The following is a 6,199-nucleotide window of genomic DNA, read 5'->3' as shown; positions in this document are numbered from 1 at the left end:
GCACAGGCAACTCGTTCGCACGCCAAAGCCAACCAAATGGCAATTTAACCGAGGGACATGCATTTCGCAAGGCAACTTGTACAATTACCCGAGGGACATGGCATGCTTGCCAAGGCCGTGGCTTGGCATGCTTGCCAAGGCCGTGGCATGACATGCTGCTGGCCAAGGCCGGGGCATGCCATGCTGCTGGACAAGGCCGTGGCAAGGCATGCTGATGGCCGAGGCCGTGGCAAGGCATGCTGATGGCCGAGGCCGTGGCAAGGCATGCTGATGGCCAAGGCCGTGGCAAGGCATGCTGATGGCCGAGGCCGTGGCGTGGCATGCCATGCTGCTGGACGAGGCCGTGGCAAGGCATGCTGCTGGCCAAGGCGTTGGCATGGCATGCTGCTGCTGACCAAGGCTTGGGCTTGCCATGCTGCCGGCCAAGGCCGCGGCATGGCATGCTGCCGGCCAAGGCCGGGGCAGGGCATGCTGCTGGCCAAGGCTTTGGCATGCCATGTTGCTGGCCAAGGCCGTGGCATGGCATGCTGCTGGCCAAGGCCGTGGCATGGCATGCTGGCCAAGGTCGGGGCATGGCACGCTGCTGGCCAAGGCCGGGGCATGGCACGCTGCTGGCCATGGCCGTGGCATGACAAGCTTGCCAAGGCCAGGGCATGGCGAGCTGCTGGCCAAGGCTTTGGCATGCCATGTTGCTGGCCAAGGCTGTGGCATGGCATGCTGCTGGCCAAGGCCGTGGCATGACATGCTGGCCAAGGCCGGGGCATGGCATGCTGCTGGCCAAGGCCGTGGCATGGCATGCTGCTGGCCAAGGCCGTGGCATGACATGCTTGCCAAGGCCAGGGCATGGCATGCTGCTGGCCAAGGCTTTGGCATGCCATGTTGCTGGCCAAGGCTGTGGCATGGCATGCTGGCCTAGGCCAACGTGCCACCGCCACCACCGCGGGCCGCCACTCGACGCATCCCGTGCTTGGCTATGTAGTTTCGATGCCACAAGCCAATGCCACAAGCCAAGCGATGGCATGTGCCAAGCGCCCGCCTAGGCATAGGCGTGGCCTGTGGCCTGGCCATGCTGGCCAGCCTTAAGGGAGGTGCCCCCCCCTTATAATAGCCTGTTAAGCCCTTTTCAATCTGGCAGGAGGAAACATCAACCATGTTTGAGGAGTCATAATGGGGTTTTTTTAAAAAGTAATGGTTTTTTGCCAAAACTTTCAACATGAAAGTTGTATGAAATAATTTAATACACCATAAAAAAAATTATAAAAAAATATTTGGCCACCGGAATATTTTATTTTAATTTATTTCAATTTTAATACTTAAAAAATAATAAAAATTACTAAAAATACTCAAAAAATTCTAGAAAAATTCCAACAATTATAAGATGAGGCACTAGTAATTATAGTAATTTTTTCAATTATTTTTTTATTTTTTATTTATTTTATTATAATTTTTATGAGTAAATAAATAATTAAAAAGCCCAACGAACGTGCAAAAACTCTTAGAGAAACCGAGCAAGCATCGCATAGCTCGAATGCAACAGGCAACTTCCGAGGGACATACTTTTCCCAACAAGCTTCCACTGGGGAAAGCACTAGCAACGTGTTCGCAAGTCAAAGGCAACCAAACGGCTATTACCCGAGGGACATGCATTTCGCAGGGCAACATATACGTAAGTCAAAGCCAAACCAAATGGCAATTACACGAGGGACAGGATTGCTTGCCAAGGGCGTGGCATGCGATGTTCTAGCCCAAGGCCAAGGCACGCCGCGCTGCGGGACAAGGCCGTGGCAAGACATGCGGCTGGGCTTGGCCTTGGCATGGCATGCCGCTGGCCTTGGCTGGGCAGCGTTGGCCTTGGCATGGAATGTTGCTGGCTTCGGATGGGCTGCCTTGGCCTTGGCCTTGGCCGTGGCATGGCTTGCTGCTGGCCTTGGCCTTGGCATGGCATGCTGCTGGCTTTGGCTGGGCTGCCTTGGCCGTGGCATGGCATGCTGCTGGCCTTGGCCTTGGCATGGCATGCTGCTGGCTTTGGCTGGGCTGCCTTGGCCTTGGCATGGCATGCTGCTGGCCTTGGCTTGGCATGGCATGCTGCTGGCTTTGGCTGGCCTACCTTGGCCGTGGCATGGCTTGCTGCTGGCCTTGGCCTTGGCATGGCATGCTGCTGGCTTTGGCTGGGCTGCCTTGGCCGTGGCATGGCATGCTGCTGGCCTTGGCCTTGGCATGGCATGCTGCTGGCTTTGGCTGGGCTGCCTTGGCCTTGGCATGGCATGCTGCTGGCCTTGGCTTGGCATGGCATGCTGCTGGCTTTGGCTGGGCTGCCTTGGCCTTGGCATGGCATGCTGCTGGCCTTGGCTTGGCATGGCATGCTGCTGGCTTTGGCTGGCCTGCCTTGGCCGTGGCATGGCATGCTGCTGGCCTTGGCCTTGGCATGGCATGCTGCTGGCTTTGGCTGGCTTGCCTTGGCCGTGGCATGGCATGCTGCTGGCCTTGGCTTGGCATGGCATGCTGCTGGCTTTGGCTGGGCTGCCTTGGCCTTGGCATGGCATGCTGCTGGCCTTGGCTTGGCATGGCATGCTGCTGGCTTTGGCTGGGCTGCCTTGGCCTTGGCATGGCATGCTGCTGGCCTTGGCTTGGCATGGCATGCTGCTGGCTTTGGCTGGCCTGCCTTGGCCGTGGCATGGCATGCTGCTGGCCTTGGCCTTGGCATGGCATGCTGCTGGCTTTGGCTGGCTTGCCTTGGCCGTGGCATGGCATGCTGCTGGCCTTGGCCTTGGCATGGCATGCTGCTGGCTTTGGCTGGGCTGCCTTGGCCGTGGCATGGCAAGCTGCTGGCCTTGGCCTTGGCATGGCATGCTGCTGGCTTTGGCTGGGCTGCCTTGGCCGTGGCATGGCATGCTGCTGGCCTTGGCCTTGGCATGGCATGCTGCTGGCTTTGGCTGGGCTGCCTTGGCCGTGGCATGGCATGCTGCTGGCCTTGGCCTTGGCATGGCATGCTGCTGGCTTTGGCTGGCCTGCCTTGGCCGTGGCATGGCTTGCTGCTGGCCTTGGCCTTGGCATGGCATGCTGCTGGCTTTGGCTGGGCTGCCTTGGCCGTGGCATGGCATGCTGCTGGCCTTGGCCTTGGCATGGCATGCTGCTGGCTTTGGCTGGGCTGCCTTGGCCTTGGCATGGCATGCTGCTGGCCTTGGCTTGGCATGGCATGCTGCTGGCTTTGGCTGGCCTGCCTTGGCCGTGGCATGGCATGCTGCTGGCCTTGGCCTTGGCATGGCATGCTGCTGGCTTTGGCTGGCTTGCCTTGGCCGTGGCATGGCATGCTGCTGGCCTTGGCTTGGCATGGCATGCTGCTGGCTTTGGCTGGGCTGCCTTGTCCTTGGCATGGCATGCTGCTGGCCTTGGCTTGGCATGGCATGCTGCTGGCTTTGGCTGGGCTGCCTTGGCCTTGGCATGGCATGCTGCTGGCCTTGGCTTGGCATGGCATGCTGCTGGCTTTGGATGGCCTGCCTTGGCCGTGGCATGGCATGCTGCTGGCCTTGGCCTTGGCATGGCATGCTGCTGGCTTTGGCTGGGCTGCCTTGGCCTTGGCATGGCATGCTGCTGGCCTTGGCCTTGGCATGGCATGCTGCTGGCTTTGGCTGGCCTGCCTTGGCCGTGGCATGGCTTGCTGCTGGCCTTGGCCTTGGCATGGCATGCTGCTGGCTTTGGCTGGGCTGCCTTGGCCGTGGCATGGCATGCTGCTGGCCTTGGCCTTGGCATGGCATGCGGCTGGCTTTGGCTGGGCTGCCTTGGCCTTGGCATGGCATGCTGCTGGCCTTGGCTTGGCATGGCATGCTGCTGGCTTTGGCTGGCCTGCCTTGGCCGTGGCATGGCATGCTGCTGGCCTTGGCCTTGGCATGGCATGCTGCTGGCTTTGGCTGGGCTGCCTTGGCCGTGGCATGGCATGCTGCTGGCCTTGGCCTTGGCATGGCATGCTGCTGGCTTTGGCTGGGCTGCCTTGGCCTTGGCATGGCATGCTGCTGGCCTTGGCTTGGCATGGCATGCTGCTGGCTTTGGCTGGCCTGCCTTGGCCGTGGCATGGCATGCTGCTGGCCTTGGCCTTGGCATGGCATGCTGCTGGCTTTGGCTGGCCTGCCTTGGCCGTGGCATGGCTTGCTGCTGGCCTTGGCCTTGGCATGGCATGCTGCTGGCTTTGGCTGGGCTGCCTTGGCCGTGGCATGGCATGCTGCTGGCCTTGGCCTTGGCATGGCATGCTGCTGGCTTTGGCTGGGCTGCCTTGGCCTTGGCATGGCATGCTGCTGGCCTTGGCTTGGCATGGCATGCTGCTGGCTTTGGCTGGCCTGCCTTGGCCGTGGCATGGCATGCTGCTGGCCTTGGCCTTGGCATGGCATGCTGCTGGCTTTGGCTGGCTTGCCTTGGCCGTGGCATGGCATGCTGCTGGCCTTGGCTTGGCATGGCATGCTGCTGGCTTTGGCTGGGCTGCCTTGGCCTTGGCATGGCATGCTGCTGGCCTTGGCTTGGCATGGCATGCTGCTGGCTTTGGCTGGGCTGCCTTGGCCTTGGCATGGCATGCTGCTGGCCTTGGCTTGGCATGGCATGCTGCTGGCTTTGGCTGGCCTGCCTTGGCCGTGGCATGGCATGCTGCTGGCCTTGGCCTTGGCATGGCATGCTGCTGGCTTTGGCTGGCTTGCCTTGGCCGTGGCATGGCATGCTGCTGGCCTTGGCCTTGGCATGGCATGCTGCTGGCTTTGGCTGGGCTGCCTTGGCCGTGGCATGGCAAGCTGCTGGCCTTGCCCTTGGCATGGCATGCTGCTGGCTTTGGCTGGGCTGCCTTGGCCGTGGCATGGCATGCTGCTGGCCTTGGCCTTGGCATGGCATGCTGCTGGCTTTGGCTGGGCTGCCTTGGCCGTGGCATGGCATGCTGCTGGCCTTGGCCTTGGCATGGCTTGCTGCTGGCTTTGGCTGGCCTGCCTTGGCCGTGGCATGGCTTGCTGCTGGCCTTGGCCTTGGCATGGCATGCTGCTGGCTTTGGCTGGGCTGCCTTGGCCGTGGCATGGCATGCTGCTGGCCTTGGCCTTGGCATGGCATGCTGCTGGCTTTGGCTGGGCTGCCTTGGCCTTGGCATGGCATGCTGCTGGCCTTGGCTTGGCATGGCATGCTGCTGGCTTTGGCTGGCCTGCCTTGGCCGTGGCATGGCATGCTGCTGGCCTTGGCCTTGGCATGGCATGCTGCTGGCTTTGGCTGGCTTGCCTTGGCCGTGGCATGGCATGCTGCCGGCCTTGGCTTGGCATGGCATGCTGCTGGCTTTGGCTGGGCTGCCTTGGCCTTGGCATGGCATGCTGCTGGCCTTGGCTTGGCATGGCATGCTGCTGGCTTTGGCTGGGCTGCCTTGGCCTTGGCATGGCATGCTGCTGGCCTTGGCTTGGCATGGCATGCTGCTGGCTTTGGCTGGCCTGCCTTGGCCGTGGCATGGCATGCTGCTGGCCTTGGCCTTGGCATGGCATGCTGCTGGCTTTGGCTGGCTTGCCTTGGCCGTGGCATGGCATGCTGCTGGCCTTGGCCTTGGCATGGCATGCTGCTGGCTTTGGCTGGGCTGCCTTGGCCGTGGCATGGCAAGCTGCTGGCCTTGCCCTTGGCATGGCATGCTGCTGGCTTTGGCTGGGCTGCCTTGGCCTTGGCATGGCATGCTGCTGGCCTTGGTTTGGCATGGCATGCTGCTGGCTTTGGCTGGCCTGCCTTGGCCGTGGCATGGCATGCTGCTGGCCTTGGCCTTGGCATGGCATGCTGCTGGCTTTGGCTGGCTTGCCTTGGCCGTGGCATGGCATGCTGCTGGCCTTGGCCTTGGCATGGCATGCTGCTGGCTTTGGCTGGGCTGCCTTGGCCGTGGCATGGCATGCTGCTGGCCTTGGCCTTGGCATGGCATGCTGCTGGCTTTGGCTGGGCTGCCTTGGCCTTGGCATGGCATGCTGCTGGCCTTGGCTTGGCATGGCATGCTGCTGGCTTTGGCTGGCCTGCCTTGGCCGTGGCATGGCATGCTGCTGGCCTTGGCCTTGGCATGGCATGCTGCTGGCTTTGGCTGGCCTGCCTTGGCCGTGGCATGGCTTGCTGCTGGCCTTGGCCTTGGCATGGCATGCTGCTGGCTTTGGCTGGGCTGCCTTGGCCGTGGCATGGCATGCTGCTGGCCTTGGCCTTGGCATGGCATGCTGCT

Source organism: Camellia sinensis, chromosome 14 (assembly GCF_055761805.1).
Source record: "Camellia sinensis isolate YWXY chromosome 14, ASM5576180v1, whole genome shotgun sequence".
In the NCBI taxonomy this organism is placed as follows: Eukaryota; Viridiplantae; Streptophyta; class Magnoliopsida; order Ericales; family Theaceae; genus Camellia; species Camellia sinensis.
This window is presented reverse-complemented; position numbering follows the sequence as displayed.